The sequence below is a fragment of the Tachypleus tridentatus genome, chromosome 12, assembly GCF_004210375.1.
Source record: "Tachypleus tridentatus isolate NWPU-2018 chromosome 12, ASM421037v1, whole genome shotgun sequence".
Taxonomy (NCBI): domain Eukaryota; kingdom Metazoa; phylum Arthropoda; class Merostomata; order Xiphosura; family Limulidae; genus Tachypleus; species Tachypleus tridentatus.
Window position 1 is genome coordinate 116,269,049 of NC_134836.1, and position 26,707 is coordinate 116,295,755.

Below are 26,707 nucleotides of genomic sequence, written 5' to 3' on the forward strand. Positions count from 1 at the left end.
AGCTAAAATCTATATGAAAAAAAACTTGATTATTCGTAAACATAATTAGTAATAAAATAAATTTGAAATTTTAACTTTTTTTTCATTCGAGCACGATTTTTCTTTATTTAATTACTGTAAAAATGGATCTCTTCACACATAATGAAGGATTAGAAACAGCGAGTGAATCTAAATAACACGTTTTTTCAAACGCCCACAGATGCATGAAGTTGTGGTACACTAAGTGACCACTAATGTGTGTGTTTTCTTATAGCAAAGCCACATCGGGCTTTCTGCTGAGCTCACCGAGGGGAATCGAACCCCTGACCGTTGTAAATCCGTAGACATACCGCTGTACTAGCGGAAGGGGGGGCAACCACTAATGAACGTTCTTTTTAATTACATATTTAATAACGTTACGAAGTCGGTAAAGTTTAAAGTGAATGGAATTTATTTCGACCTGGAAATAGATGTTATACTGAAAACGTTATAAACAAAGTGTAGAACTGTGTTATTTGTTATTTAACACAACACACAGCTACCTACACAACAGACTATCTATGCTATACAATAACACACGTATCGAAACTCGACTTCTACTGTTTATAAACCCTCAGGCCTGACACTGAGACGACAAGGGGTTGCGGTGTTAGAAATTGATTAACAAACTTTCTAAAAGCGTAGATATTCCAGAAACTACAATGATTCCTGGAAGGATACTACAGAGAAAATACATTGCATATATACGATTATTTAATATTTATATTCTCACATTCCACTAGTTAAAGAAATGTTCCTTCATGATAACGTTTAGAAGTTGAGAAATAGTTTTTATATATTAAAATTTTAGAATCACGTGGTAACTAGCAGAAACGTTGTTTGTTTTTTTTTAATTTAAAACAATTTGTTATAATTAATTTAACCCAACAGCCACAAAACTAATTAAGATCAAGGCTGTGAAACGATCACATGCCCGACACCTGTCGGGAATTTAAGAAAATACGATATCACTGGTCTATCAGTAAAACATACTGACTCGCGTTATATTTGATGTATTTTAAAAGTATTTATTCACTGGAACTACACCTTGATGTTACTTGTTTAATAAATTATGCAATATCAATCCAAAGTATTAGCCATATGTTCTGTAAGCTGGTTTTTATAGAACCAGGAAAGTTAGGATTGTTGTTGACCTTAGATGGTCGTCTTCAGGTTAACAAAGAATTTTCAACTAACAAAATATACGACATCGTTGGAGCTGATCAAACTGAGACGTAACTTTAACCCAAATAGTTGTTAAATATTTGATTGCAAACAACATAGAATATTTCATATTCCAAACACACTACACATCTGCCATATCAGGTGCTGACGAGGCCTTTTGTTCAACACCAAAACTCAATATACGACAGTGGTCTATGAGCCGTATGATCACTTGTCTGAAAACATCTCACACAAAGCAAATGATTTATAATTATACCAGCTTTAAACCATTTATAAATCGTGTTTCTACATACGAACTAATAACACTATTTTATTCTAAATTTTGTATTCTTATTTGATTTTAGCTCAAACTGCATGTTGTCCGATAAAAATATGGTGTTAAATTCTCAACTACGATAAAATATATTAAGGTCACTGACAAAGAAACAAACAATATTTACAATTACCTTCTTATCACCTTTCAATAAAAACGCTGAAAAATAGACGAAGGTTCAGAATAAATATAAGTTAATTTTTTGTTTTGTTTGTTTGTTTTGGAATTTCGCACAAAGCTACTCGAGGGCTATCTGTGCTAGCCGTCCCTAATTTAGCAGTGTAAGACTAGAGGGAAGGCAGCTAGTCATCACCACCCACCGCCAACTCTTGGGCTACTCTTACCAACGAATAGTGGGATTGACCGTCACATTATAACGCCCCCACGGCTGGGAGGGCGAGCATGTTTAGCGCGACGCGGGCGATATAAGTTAATAAACATGCGATTTGTATACATGGGAAAAAACTGGTAACAAGAGAAGCCCTGCTGACGTAACAAAGCTTTCAAACACCAACAATATTACGCGCAACGTTCGAGATTAAACTTTGTTATTATTACAGTTTTGTTTTCACTCGCTTCACTCTTCCAAACATTAAAATCTGTCTTTTGCAGCGGGAGTAGACTACGTCATCTTTCCTTCGCTAATATTCACGTGTTAGTGAAGAGATTTAGAAATAGAATCACCTAGATGATTCCCGCTAACTAAACGTAAGAAAGTATCACTGGACACTAGTGAACAAACTGTTTTTCATTCAAATACCTGTAACGAAAGCAACACCACCATGTTACTGGCACACGATGGTTAAGATTTGTAATTAATCATACCACAACCGTGTCTTTAGTCAGTAGACTTACTTAACATCTATTAAAGATACGAGGTTAAAACTGTAATGAATTAACTTATTAATCTGTATCGGATATTCAGTATCCCATCATGACGATTCTATATTACAGCAAACAAGTGGCCTTAATGTTTGGTTTAAAACACCACCACTTGTGTACAGGACACTAAATGGGTATGTACAAATGTCAAGCAGCTACAATTGTAATAAACTTGTGACAGACACAGCATCTACGTTTAGTTGATATGTTACATGGCTCATGTTACAGAATAATTACCTATACCATCCAGTAGAGAAAAGGTTTATTGAAAACACGAGATATTTTAATATCATATTATACTACACATCTAAACCAACTTTCTTAAATAACTAGCACTGTTTCTCATACGAGATACATGGCTTGAATATCACTGTTGACAACACTGCGAGGAACAATGAATCCTGTCCAGTACAAACCAAACTGACCAACTGGTGTCACATTACTAAGGCACACTAAACAAAAACTGTGTGTGTCTCGTAAAATGTAATTCTACCAAAACAAGTATTATTGTAGATAAACATTGTAAGCATATTTTTCAACTTTATAATCACCTATATATGTGATAATAATAAAACTACCTAGCATGGTAACCATGGTAAAAACAATGACAAGTCCCTTATCATTCTAACGCTAACATCATGTCCGTAATCCTTGTAACAATCAAGTCCCTATCATTCTAACGCTAACGTCAAGTCCGTAATCCTTGTAACAATCAAGTCCCTATCATTCTAACGCTAATGTCAAGTCCGTAATCCTTGTAACAATCAAGTCCTTTATCATTCTAACACTAACGTCAAGTCCGTAATCCTTGTAACAATCAAGTCCCTTATCATTCTAACACTAACGTCAAGTCCGTAATCCTTGTAACAATCAAGTCCCTTATCATTCTAACACTAACGTCAAGTCCGTAATCCTTGTAACAATCAAGTCCCTTATCATTCTAACACTAACGTCAAGTCCGTAATCCTTGTAACAATAATGATACCATAATGTTTTATCAAACATAAAACGTACGATATTAACATCATAAACAGATCTAATGAAACATACACGTGAATTACTAGCCAATCAGTATATTTTATTCATAAATCATTATGAATAAAAGAAATAATTATGGTTTTAAATCATTTTATACAACAAATTAACAAAAACAACAGCTTAGCAGATTCCTCTGTATTATTCTTATACAAGTCACATTTCTGAAATTCTAAAGATAACTGGTACCCTGGTGTCTAAAAAGGGAATATAAAAACTTACGTTGACCATTTCCGAACGTTTTGTACTGGACAACCTGCTGTTTTGTCAAACTTTAAAACCATCAGATGATGGGTGCCCCGTTGTGAACATCAGTGTGTGTGTGTGTGTGTGTGTGTGTGTGTGTGTGTGTTATAGTAAAGCCACATCGGGCTATCTGCTGAGCCCATCGAGGGGAATCGAACCCCTGATTTTAGCGTTGTAAATCCATAGACTTACCGACGTACTGGCTGGGGACATATAAACATTAGAGCATAAATCTATCGTTAGCCATTTTGTTTGTTATGAGTTTATTGTGTTTAGTTCAGTGGTCCTTGAGTTTTCTGTAAATCTATCGTTAGCCATTTTGTGTGTTATGAGTTTATTGTGTTTGGTTCAGTGGTCCTTGAGTTTTCCGTGTAGAACACCGATACACATCGTTTCTGTTCTAACATGTCTACTCAATATATAATTATAAAATGTGTTATATTTCTATCGGCTCTCTCTTGTATCATCTCTTGCGACAATGTCCAGATAACATTTATTGATAAAAACTAACCATGGTTCAGTAACTATAGTAATTTAAAAGATTTGGTTATAATAGCACGTAATAATTAGAGCCGACAAAGACAGGATTAAAAAATAAAAAAGACACGAATGAGAAAGTTTGTTTATTTGTTTTTGAATTTCGCACAAAGCTACACGAGGGCTATCTGTGCTAGCCGTCCCTAATTTAATAGCGTAAGACTAGAGGGAAGGTAGCTAGTCATCACCACCCATCGCCAACTCTTGGGCTACTCTTTTACCAACGAATAGTGGGATTGATCGTAAGATAATAACGCCCCCACGGCTGAAAGGGCGAGCATGTTTGGCGCGACGGGGATGCGAACCCGAGACCCTCAGATTACGAGTCGCACGCCTTAACACACTTGGCCATGTCGGGTCTGGAATGAGAAAGGGCCTGCAGACAGCATGGCATTGAATAAAGTTAACTGGTGGAGGGCAGCACGTGTGAAGGTCAGAGACCTCTATTAAAGGAAACAGCCGAAGATTATTTCCGAGTTGGTCGTCAGAATACCAAAAACTACATTTGCTATTAAAGGTACGTGAATAGGTAATACATATTCATCTATATGTCAGTATCGCAATTTAAAGTTTCTGTTCTATGACCAAACGAAATGGAATAAAACACGTGTTTAACCGTTTGTCAGTTTAAAGAAAGACTACAGTTTGATGGTTCTCGTCACGAGGTGTACACGTGTAGTAGATTAAATACGACCAAAAAAAATCAAATTAAACCACGATTGTAGATTTTATATTTTAGACAGCGTGAAACTGATGGGGTTTTACATAGCTTCAAGTTTTATAAAATCTGTCCATCTTTATACCGACACTTATAAATGCCCGCCTGAATTGCAAGAAAAACTAACTTTTGCAGTTTAAAGATATTTTAAAATAAGAATTAGAATACACAATATTTGAGTTTTATTTAGTGACAACTCAAATTATAGTATGTGATGAATGAAAACCCAAAGATTTTGAAATATCTCTACATCCAACTTACTCGAGTACGTGTAAAACGTCTAGGAATGGTGGGACACATAATAAGATCAAATCTAAACGTATATTAATGATTAGCATTACCTCAAAGGGGAGGCAATATTCCAGGGGTCTGTCCCTCTTTCCAATTTGTGGCCACTATATTAACCTACAGTATCTAGGGGAAGAGAGTGAGACCCAAAAATGACACAGACCTAAAATTAAATTAACATACGGCATTACCTTAGAAGAACCCAACGACACTTTTGGGGGTCTATACCCCATCTCGCTCGTTCAGGTCTTGTTCATAATAGATTTCACTGCACTGAGATCAAACTTCTTCGAAATGTGTACAATATTACGAGATAACTTCAGCGAAAAATAAAGACTTTACTCTTTCCGTGTCTCGTAATCCGAGGGTCGCGGGTCCGAATCCCCTTCGCACCAAACCTGCTCGCCCTTTCAGCCGTGGGGGCATTATGATGTGACGGTCAATCCTACTATCGGTTGGTAAAAAAGTAGCCCAAGAGTTGGAGGTGATGACTAGCTGCTTTCCCACAAGTCTTACACTGCAAAACTAGGGACGGTTAGCGCAGGTAGTCCGTTAGCTTTGCACGAAATTCAAAAACAAAACAAACACTCTCCGTGTATAGGGACACATTTATTTATTCAATAAAATACTCGTGCGAACTTTCGTTACCTGTTTTTAATTTTAAACTGACAAACTACAGTAATAAAATTAACCACAAATTTTTGAGATACTTGATCGAATAGTAGAGCTTACTGTCTCTTCTATAACACAACCCTGGTCCCAAACTTAAGAGCGCTATTTTCCAGCAACGGACGTGAGCCATGAATCCTTGGATATACAATCGGCCTCGTTAATCACTAGGCCACGTTCGTTCCGAAATCATTAATAAATTCATATAGACGTCCATAGAGGGTGCACTGAAAATTGTTTGTTTTTGAATTTCGCGCAAAGCTACACGAGGGTTATCTGCGCTAGCCATTCCTAATTTAGCAGTGTTAGACTAGAGGGAAGGAAGCTACTCATCACCACCCATCGCCAACTCTTGGGCTACTCTTTTACCAACGAATAGTGGGATTGACCGTCACATTATAACGCCCCCACGGCTGAAAGTGCCAGCATGCTTGGTGCGACGGTGATTCGAACCCGCGACCCTCAGATTATGAGTCGAACGACTTAATCCACCTGGCCATGCTGGGCCTGCACATAAATTGTCAGTTCAGCTCCAATAGCTACACATTCATGAAAAACTATTACACCTATCACGCCCTTTGATCCTTGCAGCTATAAAATTCAATAGCATTTTATCCTCAGAAACACCCTGGAGTGACAACCATTTGTATCCAATTATTAAACGGTACAAACGTTGGATTATGATAAAAAGAGTATGCAAAAACGTATATAAAACGAAACTGCACAATTTAGGCTTAAAGACTACACAAATGTATATAAAAAAACTGCACACTTTAGGCTTAAAAGACGAATGTAACTAACGTCTCCGGTTTATTTGGTAATTACATACTTCTACCTTCACTCTGGGTTCAGAACAAATCGAATAACTACCACAAAACATATCTAATAAATCTATATGCACATTACATACAGATAGAAGAAAACGCGTTAGTAACTTAAACACCTGCTGACGACAAAATAACTTGTATTTTATGTTTTTTCCTTCTAGTCACAATGGTGGACAGATCACGTTCTTAAGCGCAAGATCGTGAGATAACTGAAGCCCTTTATACAAACAGTTATTACTTGTGTTTTTACTGCTCTAAAGTAAAATCAGTTGTGCCCTCTTTTCACGGTCTTTCATTAACAGTAATACCAACCACGTGGTCCAAAATGGCGGTACGTACATACACTACTAATACTCCCAATAAGCTTTTCGCCAATGCAGACTCAAAATTGCGAAAAAGATAAAAGAAGTGAGTAACAGATTTTTATTACACGAGTTTCTATTTCACTTTATTATTACCTGGTCATGGAATCCCGAACAGACATGGTGATAAATGAGAAATCTTACATTGGCTGAATATTTTCCACGTGCTCTGCTTTGTCGCTGCGCGTCAGTCCCAAGTGGTTCTACAGAAGTAAATCGTGGACCGTGCAATTTCTATTATCTTAATTCTTCGTGCAGCATATAGAAGTCGCTCTCATACCAGTAGCTCTTTGTACCTTCTCGTACTCAGCACGCTTCGATGAAGGCGACCTCTACCGGAACAGAATATTATACTGAAATCTTTCCTCTACACTACACAGAGTCCGAGCACCATACACACCGTGTCTCGTCGAGCGGTTTTTTGGGTAATTCTATCATGGAACGAAAAGGCTTTCCTGCCCCACCGTTTGTGCTTCATTAACACACTTTCCAAAATTATGGAAAGTTTTTATCAGTCCACTAATCCGTTTCAGATACGGAGAACTTCATTCCTCTTTTCACGCGAACGAAGCCGAGTGTCAAGCAAGAAACGGCATACTGCTCTAACACATACCCAATCAGCTACTTGCCAACTCGATAACGTGCTTATTGACGTCAGGTGCATTGACCAATCGTAGAAGGACGTAGACGGGGTTTCTGTTTGTCGTCACGAAATGCCGTGATCACGGTTAACGCCTCATCCGAGATCCTTCCGAAGACAGTACGATATCGACCCGAGTCAAAACTGTAAAATGATGAACGAAAGTACTACGTTACGAAACAAACAAAGAAATTCTCATCACGAACCGAATCCTGAAAGGGATACAATCACTGCCGCATTAATTATGAGAGTTTAACGGAAGTTAATATGAAGTAATAAACTGATTATTTTCCAATTATTTTTAACTAGTACTTTTAAATTTATGTGCACGGGGGACAAACAACCAGATAAAATAATAGCTCCTAATTTTAAACTACTAACTTGAGAACAGCCAGCCGGCAGAAACCGCTCTTGGAACCGAAATGCGCGACTGACTGTCACTTTTATAATTCAAAAAGTACGCGAAACACAATCAGTAGTGGAACGTCACGAACCATGGATCTACGATCAACAACTCGTTACTACGCACCCTACTGTTATTGAACAGTAAGTACTCAATTTTGACAAAACGTATATTTCATTAAAAAGCTGCGACATATTTTCACAAAGTCGTTAGAAATTAATATATATATATCTTATAAATTTCATTTCTACTGCAATGTTTTGAAGGAATCATATGAAGTTTAGCGGATTTGTAAGAAATATGACCTTCCATATATAACAAATTTAAAATAAAGATTTGAAATATCTATGATGGTTATATACAACATTGTTTTCATCCTATGATACACTCTATATTTAAACATAAGTACTGTTTGTGCACAACTACCATTATTCCATAATTGTGAACCAATACAACAAATGAAAAGCAACTAGCCATCGATACAAGCCGCCAACTGTAAGATTGCTACTGCCACGGCTTGCATATCAACCATGTAAAGCAGGTAAAACGGAGTTTTGAACCTTGAGTACCCGGATTGACAGTACGGGAAAGCTGAGAAATAAATCACGCCTGACCCAGATCCAAATGTATTAAAACAATATAGAACTACCGAAATTGGCACCCAAATTATTATAATAGAATAACAGGTGATCACAGAAGAAATAAGATAAGGAGAAACAATCCGTGAAATATGCCAAACACGAGCATCGAAACCCGATTTTTAGAATTATAACACCTAAAATTTAATGTTGAGCCACCATCGGACTAACACTCCAGCTACAAGTGGGTAATTCGTGGTAAAAAAAAACAACGGAAGACAACGTTATTAAAAATAATGCTAGACAACTTTCTCATTTAATGGTACGGAAGCAAAAAAGAACTTTTAAAAAAGGTTTAATAGATTCATTCGTCTTTTAGGGGTATCGAAGTGTAATGTCGCATCGGAAAAGTTCTACATGACGTCACAGATTAACTTTCGAGAAGCAAAAATCTTCTAATAGGGATGCACCAAAATAATCAGTTTTAATGTAATGACTTAAACAAAAGATGTAATTAGTGAAATTAACGCACGCACGTTTTATTTCATGCTCGCAAAATGTGGATTTACGTCTGCAAATAAAACTACTACTCGGAAATAAATAATCACTTTGTTTCCGAGAATCATACAAATATCCTTGTGGGTTGAGTGACAGAAGAACGGATTGACTCCGTTTCAACTGACAGTGATCTTGCTGGTGTTTTTTGTGTTGCTTTCTATCAATAGAAGCTGAAGTTTACTCATCACAAACGTTGGTGTTCAATTATCAACCAACTGTCCTCACGAATAAACCATTGACGCTCTGTGTTCTGCAAGTTTGGCTCACTTGTGAACAATATAACAAGAAAAATTAAATGTCAAACATTATCCTTCAACGTACCTTACTACCCCTTACTCCACGTTATACTTCAACGTACCTTACTACCCCTTACTCCACGTTATACTTCAACGTATCTTACTACCCCTTACTCCACGTTATACTTCAACGTAACCTACTACCCCTTACTCCACGTTATACTTCAACGTACCTTACTACCCCTGACTTCACGTTATACTTCAACGTACCTTACTACCCCCTTATCCATTGTTATATACTTCAACGTACCTTACTACCCCTTTACTCCACGCCATTCTTCAACGTACCTTACTACCTCCCCTTACTCCACGTTATATTTCTTCAACGTATTCTTACTACCTCTATCTATATTGTTATATTTTCAACGTATTTTATTACCCCTTATACTCCACGTTATACTTCAACGTATTTTATTACCCTTTACTCCATCAACGTTATACTTCAACGTATCTTATTACCCTTATTCCATGTTATACTTTCAACGTATCTTTACTACTTTCTATACTCTACGTTATACTTTCAACGTATCCATTACTACTCCTTTTACTCCATCGTTATATTTCAACGTATCTTATTATTCTTACTCCACGTTATATTTCAACGTATCTTATTACCTTTACTCTACGTTATATTTCAACGTATCTTACTACTACTTTATCCGCTTATTTCAGCGTTATCTTAACGTATCTTACTTACCTTACTTTATCGCTATATTTTCGTATTATTTTTATTACCCTTTACTTCCATCGTTATATTTTCAACGTATCTTAGTTACCCTTTATCGACAGAAAGTTATTTAACTTAACGTATTACATTACTCTTATCGACAAGTTATTCTTAAACGTATTTTACTTACCCTTATCGACAACGCATTATTTCAACGTAATTTTATTACCTCTTTTCCATTGTTATATTTTCAACGTATTTTTATTTACCCTTTATTTCCATTGTTATATTTCTTTAACGTATTTTATTTACTTCTTTATTTTATTGTTATATATTTCTTAACGTAATTTTACTACCCCTTTACTTCCAAGCTATTCTTCAACGTATTTTAGCTACCTTTATTTCCATCGCTATTCTTTAACGTAATTTTACTAACCTTTTATCCACGCTATTCTTCAACGTACTCTTACATTACCTTTATCTACTGCTATTCTTTCAACGTAACATTTTACTACCCTACTTATCGCTTATATTCTTCAACGTAATTTTATTACTTTTTATCCATCGTTATACTTCATCGTATTCTTATTACCTCTTTATTTCCATAGCAGCAGCTTTCAATCGTATTTTACTACTCTCTTACTCCACGTTATATATTTCAACGTATCTTACTACTCCTCTTATCTCCACGTTATTTTTCAACGTATCTTACTACCTTATATCCACAGTTATCTTCAATGTATTCTTACTACCCCTTACGACAGCATCGTGATAATTTCAACGTACCTTACTACCCTTTACCTCATCGCCATATTTTCAACGTAATTTTACTACTCCCTTATCCACGCATTCTTCAACGTACCTTACTCTTTACTCCACGTTATCCTTCAGCATACCTTACCCCTTTACTCCACGTTATCCTTCAGCATACCTTACCCCTTTACTCCACGTTATCCTTCAGCATACCTTACCCCTTTACTCCACGTTATACTTCAGTTCATCCTACAATGGTCGCTCTTCCAATGAGGATGTTTGGTTCCCATGGGGATCATTGAAGGGCATTACTTTAAAGTAAATGAGGGACGGATTGAGGTTCTTCCTCCCTGTCATTAAAGCTTCCCTGACTGCTTTAAGCCCCTACCTTCCCCCACTTATGCCCTAAAAGTGCACTTTTCACGTTCATTCCTACAACTATTAAGAGACACGCCGAGTTCCTGACTTCGCTGATGACTGTTTCACAGTTAAAAACCGACATTAACTGTAACAAGCTATTAAGTGTTAATACGAAATAGTTCAGTCTGTAGTTTTAGATTTTAAACATTGTTTATAAGACTCACTAAAAACGAATAAACGACAAACTGTTTACTTCTTACGGATTTTATTTTCTGTATATAACAACAAACAGCCCCCCCCCCCAAAGTCTTGTCTTACAACACTTGAAAAGTGTGCATGTTCGTTAACAATCCTCACACCATCACGTTACTGTAGAGTTAGCCACTCTGGAGGGTCCTTTGTGCAACAAGAGCTAAACACACTAGAAGACCAACACGCGGACCTCTTGGAAACTTCTCAAGTCAGCAAAACTTGAAACTTCGCGTGTTTTTTCAGGTAGCACTTCATTACAAGAACAGTGGGCAAGACAAACAAAAAATGTTTGTAAACAGGCACGACAAACAAATGTTTGTAAACACCCCAGTTACTTTAATAGTTTTTAATTCTGAATTTATTTCAGATTTGAAATTTCAAAAACAACCTTCAACTGAGATAACTACCACCATTAGTTAGTTATATTTTGTAGACACTGCAGAATCTCAACTGGAACAACATGGGTCACAACTGAAATGCACAATTTTTTTTATTAAACTCTTACTATTAAAACTAACTACAGATAAGTACAAAACTGTTGATTAGCGGAGCCTGGTAACAGAAAATTACAGAAACAGATTTTTCAAACCATATTTTATGACTTGAAAAAAATAGTTCTTATAAACCTATAAGCGTATCTCTTTTAAAACACTATTCATTATTAAGTTTTAGCCTATCTTTTAAAACACTATTCATTATTAAGTTTAAGCCTATCTCTTTTAAAACACTATTTATTATTGAGTTTTTTTTTCTTTTTTTGTTCAAATATAACCAATAAAGGTTTTCCCCGGGGATACCAGTGGGCACAGTACAAATAGCCCATCATATAGCTTTATGCTTAAAAATAAAAAACAAACAAAGAGACTATATGTTTCATCCACTTACTTTAAGAGATATTTTTTAATTACTTTACTTGGTGTTTAGGATAAAAATTCAAAAAGAAACTGCTAAAAAATGTACACCACACCTGTTTTTTAGCGTGTAAAAATGATTCATCTTACCAGATTGATTTAATATTCAGTTGGAGTACACTAAACTTTCTTGTCATAGAACTTAATTAGCAAGAGATTCACTTTGAAGAGACATAAATCATAAAACCTCTCTCCTTCTCTTTTATGTTTTAATCACTAACATAGATAGAATACTTGGTCTGAGCTTTATAGGGTATAATACCATTTTATAAATGTATCTACTCTTTGTCCAATCAGAACAAAGCATTCAGTGTTAAAATTTGTAATGGTTGATTCACAATTTATATAATGTATTTTAGTTTATTACAGAAAAAACCCGACAAGAAACAATCAAAAGTGGTATTAATATTTCAATGATCAGTTTACTCTTAACCAAAGAAGTTTTACTTTACGTTTGAGTTTCTAAGTGATAAACTACATTTCATGTTAAACTGAGAAAGTTTTTTTTTTTTTTTATCAATTAATATATGTATACAAACTACAATTTTTGTGAATAGTTTTAGCAAGGCAACTGTTACGGTATTTATAAACAAAGTAACCAGCTGTGTGAAGCAACACACACTAGAAAAACACATAATACAAACTATACTATAACATTAATTAGAATTACAGCCAAGAACACTTAATGCACACTGTACTATAACATTAATTATAGCAATTACACCCAGGAACACTTAATACAAACTATATCATAATATTAATTAGAACAGGATCAATGCATTCAGTTCCAATAAGTTTTATTGGTATTCACTATTCTTTAGCAGTGATATATAGTAAGTAATGATACAAGTTACATCAAAGTGTTGGTTGTCTGATCTTTCTCTAACACTAAATGTGATGATATAAGAGAACTAATTACTTCTAGTCATCTTCACTAGTATTACAGATAAATAATTATATTTCTAATCCAAACCTAAAATGAAATTATGGTAAATCATGACATCTTAGCAAAGTCTATAGAGGAAAATGTTAAATGTAAAAAATGAAAGAAAGACATCAGGTGGCCTAAACAGAACAAGAGGTGCCTTGAATTTAAATGTAAACATAAAGTCCTTTCAAGGAGAGAGACAGAGATATGGATAACTGTTCACAATAAGTGTATATTTAACTTACAGATAAATCATAGTTTTTTTAGAAAACACCAACAAATATTGTAATAAGAAACTGTTCCTCAATGGTCCAACTTCTACACAAAAACTGTTACATTCTAACTTGTGACAGTATATAATTCTACTCATGAAACTTACCTAGCTTCACTCATAAACGAAAAGTTGTGGATTTTAATTATGTTCACTAAATCTGAGAGTATCAATGAATTAAGAAACTATCTTAAAAGTGTCTGTCATACAATATAATTTTCATTATTCATACGGTCTCATTAATACAACATAACTTTCATTATTCATACGGTCTCATTAATACAACATAACTTTCATTATTCATACGGTCTCATTAATACAATATAACTTTCATTATTCATACGGTCTCATTAATACAATATAACTTTCATTATTCATACGGTCTCATTAATACAATATAACTTTCATTATTCATACGGTCTCATTAATACAATATAACTTTCATTATTCATACGGTCTCATTAATACAATATAACTTTCATTATTTATAGGGTCTCATTAATACAATATAACTTTCATTATTCATACGGTCTCATTAATACAATATAACTTTCATTTTTTATAGGGTCTCATTAATACAATATAACTTTCATTATTCATAGGGTCTCATTAATACAATATAACTTTCATTATTCATAGGGTCTCATTAATACAATATAACTTTCATTATTTATAGGGTCTCATTAATACAATATAACTTTCATTATTCATACGGTCTCATTAATACAACATAACTTTCATTATTCATATGGTCTCATTAATACAATATAACTTTCATTATTTATAGGGTCTCATTAATACAATATAACTTTCATTATTCATACGGTCTCATTAACTAAAGTGAAAGTGACAACACCATCCATACTTGCAAGAATATTAGCTCTACAACAATCAACACCACTGTGAAGTTCCAGTATACACACACCTTATAGTTACTAAAATATTACTATACAACAATCAACACCACTGTGAAGTTACCAGTATACACACACCTTATAGTTACTAAAATATTACTATACAACAGTCAACACCACTGTCAAGTTACCAGTATACACACACCTTACAGTTACTAAAATATTATTATATAAACAATCAACACCACACTGAAGTTCCAGTATACACACACTTTACAGTTACTAAAATATTACTATACAACAGTCAACACCACTGTGAAGTTCCAGTATACACACCTTACAGTTACTAAAATATTACTATACAACAGTCAACACCACTGTGAAGTTCCAGTATACACACACCTTTACAGTTACTAAAAATATTACTATACAACAATCAACACCACTGTGAAGTTACCAGTATACACACACCTTATAAGTTACTAAAATATTGCTATACAACAATCAACACCACTGTGAAGTTACCAGTATACACACACCTTACAGTTACTAAAATATTACTATACAACAATCAACACCACTGTGAAGTTCCAATATACACACACCTTACAGTTACTAAAATATTACTATACAACAATCAACACCACTGTGAAGTTCCAGTATACACACACCTTACAGTTACTAAAATATTGCTATACAACAATCAACACCACTGTGAAGTTCCAATATACACACACCTTACAGTTACTAAAATATTACTATACAACAATCAACACCACTGTGAAGTTCCAGTATACACACACCTTACAGTTACTAAAATATTACTATACAACAATCAACACCACTGTGAAGTTCCAGTATACACACACCTTACAGTTACTAAAATATTGCTACACAACAGTCAACACCACTGTCAAGTTACTAAGATATTACTACACAACAATCAACACCACTGTGAAGTTCCAGTATACACACACCTTACAGTTACTAAAATATTGCTATACAACAATCAACACCACTGTGAAGTTACCAGTATACACACATCTTATAGTTACTAAGATGTTAGCTATACAACAGTCAACACCACTGTCAAGTTACCAGTATACACACACCTTACAGTTACTAAAATATTACTATACAACAGTCAACACCACTGTGAAGTTCCAGTATACACACACCTTACAGTTACTAAAATATTACTATAGAACAATCAACACCACTGTGAAGTTACCAGTATACACACACCTTATAAGTTACTAAAATATTGCTATACAACAATCAACACCACTGTGAAGTTCCAGTATACACACACCTTACAGTTACTAAAATATTACTATAGAACAATCAACACCACTGTGAAGTTACCAGTATACACACACCTTATAAGTTACTAAAATATTGCTATACAACAATCAACACCACTGTGAAGTTCCAGTATACACACACCTTACAGTTACTAAAATATTACTATACAACAATCAACACCACTGTGAAGTTACCAGTATACACACACCTTACAGTTACTAAAATATTACTATACAACAGTCAACACCACTGTGAAGTTCCAGTATACACACACCTTACAGTTACTAAAATATTACTATACAACAGTCAACACCACTGTGAAGTTCCAGTATACACACACCTTACAGTTACTAAAATATTACTATACAACAATCAACACCACTGTGAAGTTACCAGTATACACACACCTTATAAGTTACTAAAATATTGCTATACAACAATCAACACCACTGTGAAGTTACCAGTATACACACACCTTACAGTTACTAAAATATTACTATACAACAGTCAACACCACTGTGAAGTTACCAGTATACACACACCTTACAGTTACTAAAATATTACTATACAACAATCAACACCACTGTGAAGTTCCAATATACACACACCTTACAGTTACTAAAATATTACTATACAACAATCAACACCACTGTCAAGTTACCAGTATACACACACCTTACAGTTACTAAAATATTGCTATACAACAATCAACACCACTGTGAAGTTACCAGTATACACACATCTTACAGTTACTAAAATATTATACAACAATCAACACCACTGTGAAGTTCCAATATACACACACCTTACAGTTACTAAAATATTACTATACAACAGTCAACACCACTGTGAAGTTCCAGTATACACACACCTTACAGTTACTAAAATATTACTATACAACAGTCAACACCACTGTGAAGTTCCAGTATACACACTCTTACAGTTACTAAAATATTACTATACAACAATCAACACCACTGTGAAGTTACCAGTATACACACACCTTATAAGTTACTAAAATATTGCTATACAACAATCAACACCACTGTGAAGTTACCAGTATACACACATCTTATAGTTACTAAGATGTTAGCTATACAACAGTCAACACCACTGTCAAGTAACTAAGATATTACTACACAACAGTCAACACCACTGTGAAGTTCCAATATACACACACCTTACAGTTACTAAAATATTACTATACAACAATCAAAACCACTGTCAAGTTACCAGTATACACACACCTTACAGTTACTAAAATATTACTATACAACAGTCAACACCACTGTGAAGTTCCAGTATACACACACCTTACAGTTACTAAAATATTGCTATACAACAGTCAACACCACTGTCAAGTAACTAAGATATTACTACACAACAGTCAACACCACTGTCAAGTAACTAAGATATTACTACACAACAGTCAACACCACTGTCAAGTAACTAAGATATTACTACACAACAGTCAACACCACTGTCAAGTAACTAAGATATTACTACACAACAGTCAACACCACTGTCAAGTAACTAAGATATTACTATACAACAGTCAACACCACTGTCAAGTAACTAAGATATTACTATACAACAGTCAACACCACTGTCAAGTTACCAGTATACACACATCATTTAATTACTAAAGTATTACTATACAACAGTCAACACCACTGTCAAGTTACTGGTATACACACATGTTATAGTTACTAAGATATTACTATACAAGAGTCAACACCACTGTCAAGTTACTGGTATACACACATGTTATAGTTACTAAGATATTACTATACAAGAGTCAACACCACTGTCAAGTTACTAAGATATTACTACACAACAGTCAACACCACTGTCAAGTTACTAAGATATTACTACACAACAGTCAACACCACTGTCAAGTTACTAAGATATTACTACACAACAGTCAACACCACTGTCAAGTTACTAAGATATTACCACACTACAGTCAACACCACTGTCAAGTTACTAAGATATTACTACACAACAGTCAACACCACTGTCAAGTTACTAAGATATTACTACACAACAGTCATCCCCTTCAGTAAAAATGGAAACGGTCCATCCTGCCCAACAAACCGGTGAGGCGACGGATCTGTTATCAAGGCTTCCCTGCCCCGCTGGTAACCGACACACTGGCAACAGTAAAGAATTTACGATAGAAAAAAAAGGACGGGGGTCTCCTGGGGTGAGGACGCCAGGGTGATAAGGAACGGAAGAAAGATTATGGGAAAGTGAAGGTCAAAAAAGAATTCCAACAACCTGGAACGAAAATATCGGAGTTCATGCATAAATATGCAAATATACAGTAACTCCACGTGACAAACACTAACAAATCAGATCCGTAGGTCGTTGCATGACAATGATTGCCCTGTGTATCACTTAGACTGAGATACCAGAGGTATACCACTAAAGCTCGGGAATTCTTTGTAAAGTGTAAGACTTTTACAGAAAATAATTTGTAAAAAATGATGGAAAAAATTGCGTGATGCAAGTTGTACTTGTTTAGTTTTATGAATCCTGATCTCGTGATGTAAACCGTACAACACATTTTCCAAAGCATAATATACAAGTATATATCGTCTCCTGACCCTCGAAGATGCACTACTTTCCAGGCTAAAAGACTACATTTAATCTTAGCCTAGAGGCAATGGGGCAAGTTTGATTTGGTTTGTTTTGAATTTTGCGCAAAGCTACTCGAGGGTTATCTGTGCTAGCCGCCCCTAATTTAGCAGTGTAAGACTAGAGGGAAGGCAGCTAGTCATCACCACCCACAGCCAACTCTTGGGCTACACTTTTACCAATGAATAATGGGATTGATCGAAATGTTATAACGCCCCCACGGCTGAAATGGCGAGTATGTTTGGTGCGACGGGGATTCGAACCCGCGACCCTCAGATTACGAGTCGAACACCTTAACCCACCTGGCCATGCTGGGCCTTGATAAGGAACACTCCAAGAGTTGGCGGTGGGTATTGTTGATTAGCTCTAACCCAGGGGTTCCCAACCCGTGGGTCGCGACCCCCTGGAGGGTCGCGAAGCCTTGGCAGGGGAGTCGCGTAGCCTTGTTAGAAGTAGCTTGGGATAACATTAATTTTATTTCATCAATTACATTTTCATGTCGCGAGTGCCAAAAGGTTGGGAACCCCTGCTCTAACCTATTACTTCTAAATTATGGATGGCTGATCCCAGCAAGTAAGCAAGAGTGAAATGTAATAAAAAACAAACAAATACGTGCCTTATCCACGTTACGACAAGTAGAATTTCGCACGACCATAACCAGGTTTAGAACACAGAGACAATGAGAGAACCCAAGGTTTAGTACACGGAGAATAGCAGGGTTAAATACACACTCACCCATCCACTCTCACTGTCTACTTGTGTTTAAAATGAACTCGTCTTTGACCTGTAAAAGTCATTTGACAGATTACACTAGTATTAGTCAAATCAGATAATGCTTTTATACGTTAAAATTATGTGTATTTCTGTATTTGTCGAATAGTGATGGACTTATCAACGCATATCATAAAAATACACAGATTCTCTTGGTGTAAATGGTGTATACGTTGCATTTCGGGTGTTTCCCTTCGTGTTTAATTTTTAATCTACACGCGATATACGATTGAATATTTTTTGTTCCGTTCACCTGCAAATCCGGGAAACCTAAAAAGGTTAATTTTCTTTGTTATGACCCAAACCCAACCTGGATACAGATATGAAAACTAATTACTCAGTTATTGTAAATATAAAATGAAGGTTTTATGTTTAAGAAGGGAAAATTTAAGAGTAAATACTGTCCTCAATTATTGAAATAAACTAATGCAGTGTTTCATACTCTTTAAAATATACAAGTACATCTGGCGAGAACTTTAAGTACTAATAATACACTGACACTCATTCTTATCTCTTAGCTTTACCATATAGTAAAACACTGACAGTTAACTCTATATCTCTGATTTACCCTGTATTAAAACACTGACAGTTAACCCTAGATATCAACATTACGTTCTAGTATAACTGCCTTATTTGAAAAAAAAATCTTGAGAGTAATAGACTAACAACTAAAACCATGGTAACGATGACTCCTTTACTTTAGTGACTGTACAGCTGGTAAAAGATAACATTATATTAAATGTATAACGCCCCCACGGCTGAAAGGGCGAGCATGTTTGGTGCGACGGGGATTCGAACCCGCGACCCTCAGATTACGAGTCGAACGCCTTAACCCATTTGCCATGCTGGGCCTATATTTATTGAATGCTGGAAAACTCAGCACAGATTAACAGCGTTATGATGTATTCCTACTTTACAAGAAATGAAATGAAAGAGTTTATAAGCCCCCCCCCAAAAAAAAAGAAATGAAATGAAAGACTTTATAAGCCCCCCCCCCCAAAAAAAAAAAGAACATACGTATATACTAATGATGACGAGAACATGTAGTCATTAATCTCCACCGTACTTGGGAGAGGCAGCTGTCACAATATGCCCCATAAAATGCCCCAAATGGACTTTTATTTTTTTTTACCTCCAGAAAACCCATTGTGAGGCTGCCGTGACAAAAGTAAGTTCTGGTTATGAGAGGAAATACATATATAAACTGGTTTGCAACCAACCATGCCAGAAGAGTTTGATTCAGATATTTGAACCAATTATCGGAAAACAGACCAGATAGGTCCAAAGTACATACTGCTGCGAGGCCCATGTAACGTTGTTTATAAGCAGGTACAATGGCTTATCTGTGCTGTGCACATTAGGGGTATAGAAACTCATTTTTTAGCGTTAGATGTCTTCTGAGTTATCTCCGAGTTGGGGAAAAGGAAGGACGATGTAAAATGAGATGGTAATTAGAAAACACAATATAGTAATGATGGCCGAAAGCAGTTCACAATGCGTTTCAAACAATACTACTAAGTCACAATAATAGTATAATGTACTAGCTAGGTTTAGAATTCCGAATCAGTAGCCTGACAGTGTGGTGTTATATTTCAAATAAGGCTAGACAAACAATGTCGATGAAGATAACACTTCCGGCTATCTTGTTTGTTTTAAGCGCAAAGCTGAACAATGTGTTGTTGTGCTTTGCCAACCGACGGTATCGAAACCCGGTTTTCAGCATGCCGTCTTCATAAGTAATAGTGTTATTAATTATTGCCTAATAACTAGTCTTGAAAAATCCATTGAAAAAAAATTCACTTGCTTAAACGTATTCACATTCTAACAGATGTACAAGAAAATAGAAGTTTGTGGTATCCCAGCCAAACTAACGAGTCCTAGTATTGTGCGAAAGACTCCATCGTCAGTAGATATGGCAAATGTAATATGGTTAACGTACTGTAATATATTCTTTGTTTTCATTTGTATATCTTTATAGAAGCTTTGGTAAAATATACAAGTGTACTTCTTATTTTAAATACCAATCTGTTTATATACTACACTGAAACCGTTTTTTGTCTTGTTTCGTTTTAACCATTACGATGTAAGCACGTACCTGTAAGAAAGCTACAAGAAACCACCACTCATGTATCAGTTTTTAAACCTACATTCTCGTTGTTCTGTAACTGACAGCAATGTTTTCATTATTACTAATATATATTTATCAATTCAGTCCTGCATCTGAAGAGATGAAGATGTTAACGTCATTTTATCCTAACAAGTTAATGTTATGTGCATTAATATCTTTAAATTTGCATGACAAAAACAATACTGTTGACAGCCACTACACTCAAAGAAATAATTTCATATCTGCTATATTCGAGGGAAAAATCACTTGATATCCGCCACACTCGAGGGAGAAATTACTTAGCATCTGCCGTACCCAAAGAGGAAATGACTTAATGTCCGCCATATTTGAAAAAAAACAACAAAAAAACGTTGATATCCGACACATTCAAAATAAAAATGATTTAATGTCCGCCACATTCGAGGGAGAAATTACTTAATATCTGCCATATTGAAAATAGTTAATGCAATTGCTTAGCAAGCGTCTTTGAACTTTAGCACGCAGCATTACCGTTTAGCAATGACAACTTATCGTTCAGTTTACTGTATGTTCATCTTGCACTAATACACCACCAACAATCTGGCCTCTTGTTTGTTTAATTTCGCGAAAAGCTAGTCAAGAACATGAGCTTTGAAGTGGTTGGCCAGAGTGAAGACAGCTAGTCAACACCACCCTCCACCAACTCTCGAGCTACTCTTTACTAACGAATAGTGAGATTCAGTGTTACATTATAACATATCCACGACTGAAAGGGGACGAGCATGTTTAGTGACAGTTTCGGTCCACAAGCTGCTAGCCAGTCGTTCTAACCACTATCTCATGCCAAGTCACAGCCTGACCTCCACATACAATAAGACTACTCAGACACTAAGTCCTGATAATTCCAGTTATTTCATACAGTTATACACATTTGGAAATCTGTTTTCTCAAATTAAGATCCGTTTATACACAAACCAGATGCACATATTTAGCTTAGTGCTTCTCAAACGTTTAAACGCCGCCAGGCTATTTCTAGTGGACAGTTTGTTTGTTTTGGAATTTCGCACAAAGCTACTGAGGGCTATCTGTGCTAGCCGTCCCTAATTTAGCAGTGTAAGACTAGAGGGAAGGCAGCTAGTCATCACCACCCACCGCCAACTCTTGGGCTACTCTTTTACCAACGAAAAGTGGGATTGACCGTCACATTATAACGCCCCCACGGCTGGGAGGGCGAGCATGTTTATGCGACTCGGGCGCGAACCCGCGACCCTCAGATTACGAAGCGCACGCCTTAACGCGCTAGGCCATGCCAGGCCTCTAGTGGACAGAAAATTCTGTTAGTCTTAATAGCTGGACGCTGTGTAAAACGAAACATTTGCCAATCTCCTAGCTGAACGTTTTTTATATGTAAAATACTGACTATACATCCATTTCCAAATCATATTCTAAGACATTAATTATTCGTCATATACCGCAACATTTATGTGGTAAATCTGACTCGATAACTTTGCCCATGAAGACAAATCATGTGCACATATAACGCCTAAATCACCATTATGTCTATTTCTTGTAGAGCAAAACCACACTGGCCTATCATCTGCTGTACCGATCACGGGAATCAAACCCTCAATTTTTTGCGTTGCCGATCCGAAATGTACCGCTGCCCTACCGCAGGTACAGGGAACACATTGTGTCGTATTCTAGTCAGCTTGATAACTTCTGGTATTATTCGAAAGACCTCATCAGCACCGGATATTTCAGACGTAATTGGTTGACATATTATAGCATATTCTCCTTTGCATTCACTCATGGGTTCTTCGACCTACACAGGATTGGTGAGAAATATAGCTCATAGGTCAGTGATGTAAGTTTGTGTAAAAATGATGACGTATCACTTCTACTAATAAGAAATGTAGAAATATCATAATTATTGTCTTAACACTACTACGTCCAGTAACCTATATCAAGTGTTATGGTATATCTAACGTTGTCCACAAAACACGGCTGTCTGTCTATCAACAAAGTGGTAGTCCACAAAACACGGCTGTCTGTCCACAAAACGAAACAATAAGCGCTACCTGGAAAATGGAACTAAAAATATATATACTTCCATCAAAATTACCGAATACTAACAAAAACAGTTTGGTTTGTGATACAAAAGGCTCCTTGTAAGACACACACGTATATAAATGTATTTGGGGAGTTAATCTTTATTTTTTATTACGACGAGTTCAATTTATTTTACTCTCTCCACGCTACCTTACAGCCTCTTTCTTATCAGGTGTGGGTACCCCACATCTGGCCCCACGAAGCCGAGGACTGTGTTCAGTTGGTACAACACTCTACATATTACAGTAACGCCCTGGGCTGGCTACCATAGTCGTGAGCGAGGATTGAGTTACAGATGCGTCGAAACTACTAACCGAATTTCAAACAAATTGGATACATTTGTTATACAGTATAAACGATGGGAAGTAAGGTGAGTAACAAACATTTTTTTGTAAAAATTCGATTTAGCAAATTAACTTTCTTGGATGGATTTCTGTCCACGCTATTGGTTGGATAGTACAAGAAAAAAAAAACGTTTTAAAGACAGCGTTGACTCGTACATTTGAAGTCTAAGGAAATTCTTACTGCTGAACTAGTCTTGTGGAAACTACAAATGAAGAGTTCTGTCGTGTTTTTAGTTTTCCGTATGGTTCTATTTTTGTGATTTGTTGCTATGAATATATGGTAAGTTTAGGCACACAATTCTAGGCACATTACTTAGTTTTTTTGGTAAGCCTACAGGGGTCCTTTCTCTTTATGCACCGCCTTCAAATGGAAAAAAAATGTTTTGAACGAAGTTTTCAATGTTGATTTCAGAAATATAAATCAATATTAGGGGAAAGAAATATATTTTATCTTGCTTGCGTAACAAAAGAAGTGTTTTAGCAATGCATATATAATTATGTATTTAAAAGAACTGGAAAATACCAAGACAATATAAAGTATCTAGTGACAAAGTAATAAATTCAATGTGAAAATTCAAATTATTCAATATTTGTTTGATGACGTCATCGTTTCCATGTTTACGATGCCAAACAATCACCCAAAGGTACGCATGTTAAGACTGGTTCTATGTCGCTTGTTACGTCTCTTAAAATTCAATTTCCAAATTTTAATTTATATTTCTGAAATCAGGATTAAAAAACGACTTTTTTAAAATTTGAACGCGGGTCATGAAACAAAAATTCCCCTAGAGTTAATAAACAAAATTAATACGTGACGTTCATAGAGTACAAACTAAGTCCAAACAAAATCAGCTGGTTACATAGATTTATAACGTGTTATGATTACTGCTTAATGTGTATTCACTTAATAAAGAATTAGAATGCGTTAATAAATTATCACGTGATGTTTCAATGCGCGATATATTTTGATCGTTTTGTGAAGAATCGAGTATCGTATCCGAGTTCAGTCTTATTAAATCAAAGAACAAGTTTCTGACAGTTACTGAAAAACACCTATTTACGAAGTACTATACAGATTTAATATACATATCTCTGAAGGTTTATCACTCGTTATTCCAACGAGATAAATATTTTATTCGTAGGCAGTTCAGGTTAAAGGTCATCCTTATTATGCACTATTGTTCGAAATTACAGTTTCGGTTGTAAACTTCTTCAAACTGTGAGGTCAGTCTTAGACCATGAAATATGGTCGCCAGGTCCAAAGTTCATGGATAAATATAGCAGAAGTCATCTGGAGCTACGTATACTGATGTATACGTTTGCTATAACTTCTGGTTTCTGTTACCTCTACATGAAGACTTTCGTTCTATTGTATACATTTTGCTACATCAGCATTTCTCTTCGTACAGGTATAAATATTCCTGCAGGTTCACTTGTGGTAACGATAGTGTCACATATCCCTGTATCTGTAAGTTTATCCAAGGCAACACTAGTGTTACATATCCTTGAAGATGTAAAATCCATCCAAGGCAATACTAGTGTTACATATCCTTGAAGATGCAAGTCCATCCAAGGCAACACTAGTGTTACATACCCTTGAAGATGCAAGTCCATCCAAGGCAACACTAGTGTTACATACCCTTGAAGATGCAAGTCCATCCAAGGCAACACTAGTGTTACATACCCTTGAAAATGCAAGTCCATCCAAGGTAACACTAGTGTTACATATCCTTGAAGATGCACGTCCATCCATCGGGCTTAATACTTCAGCGACCTTCTGTATAAAGTCAACTTTGTTCTCAAGAAGAGACATTAGTTTGTGTTTAAAAGCTAGATGCGAATAATTTGTATGAAACTAAAAATTCTAGCTCACACTTCGATATCGGAATCGATTCTTATACCACATAAAAATCCTTCTAAATGGATACAAAAAACAAGATTGTGGTTATTCAAATAGAAATGGAAAATATTTCTTGAAACTGGGGAGAAAACCACGTAAAATGATTTTGTTTTGGTAACTTACTGCGACAGGTTATCACAATAATTTGTAATATTTTATTATGTGCAAAATGTTATCTTCGACTTCATAGGCTTATCACATTCAGTGAGCCCTTGAAAAAACACTTTACTTTGGCAACTTTAACTGTTTAACGTTTAAATCTCGATGACTATTTTCCTCTTTGTTGATTTGTTTCAGAGCAAAGCCACAATGGGCTATCTGCCGTGTCTACTACAGGGCATCGAACCCCGGATTTTAGCATTGTAAGCCCACTATGAGATACATACATACCCATTTAGTTTATTTTGCAAACACGTAAAATGAAAACAATTTAACCATAACAAAGACGTAACCAACTGAGGGCTAAAGCTTCGGTAATCGAACCCAAGATTTAAGCTTTATAAGCCCGCAAAATTACCACTGATTCAGTGGCTAAGTCTGTCTCGCAGTAACGTTTTTGTAAATATGTTTAACACTCCCGTGTAATACATCCTGTCATGAAGTACAATCATTTATTTTAATCCGGGTATTCAACTAAATGTACTTCTGAAAGGTGTGTCTACAGTAAATAAAAATAATAACAAATGTGTTTTTCTTACTTTAGAAGTTAGTGTCATGCTTTGTTGTAGGCCTACAAAATGCATAATTCTTCTCGTGATTCATGACATGCACAAGTTTTATTGACAGTACAAATTACAATGTTAAACATTCCTTATGTCACGGGCCCGGCATGATCAGGTGGATAAGGCACTCGACTCGTAATCCGAGAGTCGCGGGTTCGAATCTCTGTCAGACCAAACATGATCGCCCTTTCAGCCGTGGGAGCGTTATAATGGTACGATCAATCCCACTATTCGTTGGTAAAAGAATAGCCCAAGAGTTGATGGTGAGTGGTGATGACT

General features: G+C 35.7%; 1 long non-coding RNA gene and 1 pseudogene across 3 annotated transcripts in view; one reads left to right on the forward strand and one right to left on the reverse strand.

Annotated features, from left to right (window-relative positions):
• Nucleotides 1-26,707, reverse strand: part of LOC143234440 (insulin-like growth factor 2 mRNA-binding protein 1) — a 99,670-nt pseudogene that overhangs the window by 50,903 nt on the left and 22,060 nt on the right. The window lies entirely within an intron of this gene.
• The window catches only part of LOC143234444 (uncharacterized), a 65,485-nt gene continuing 46,087 nt past the window's right edge, over nucleotides 7,310-26,707 (forward strand). The window contains exons 1-3 of one of the 2 annotated variants that reach the window (XR_013018654.1): nucleotides 7,310-8,266; nucleotides 22,927-23,188; nucleotides 23,620-23,832. This is a non-coding gene — a long non-coding RNA (uncharacterized LOC143234444). The remainder of the gene's footprint in view (nucleotides 8,267-22,926; nucleotides 23,189-23,619; nucleotides 23,833-26,707) is intronic. The other variant, XR_013018655.1, reaches the window with a different exon arrangement.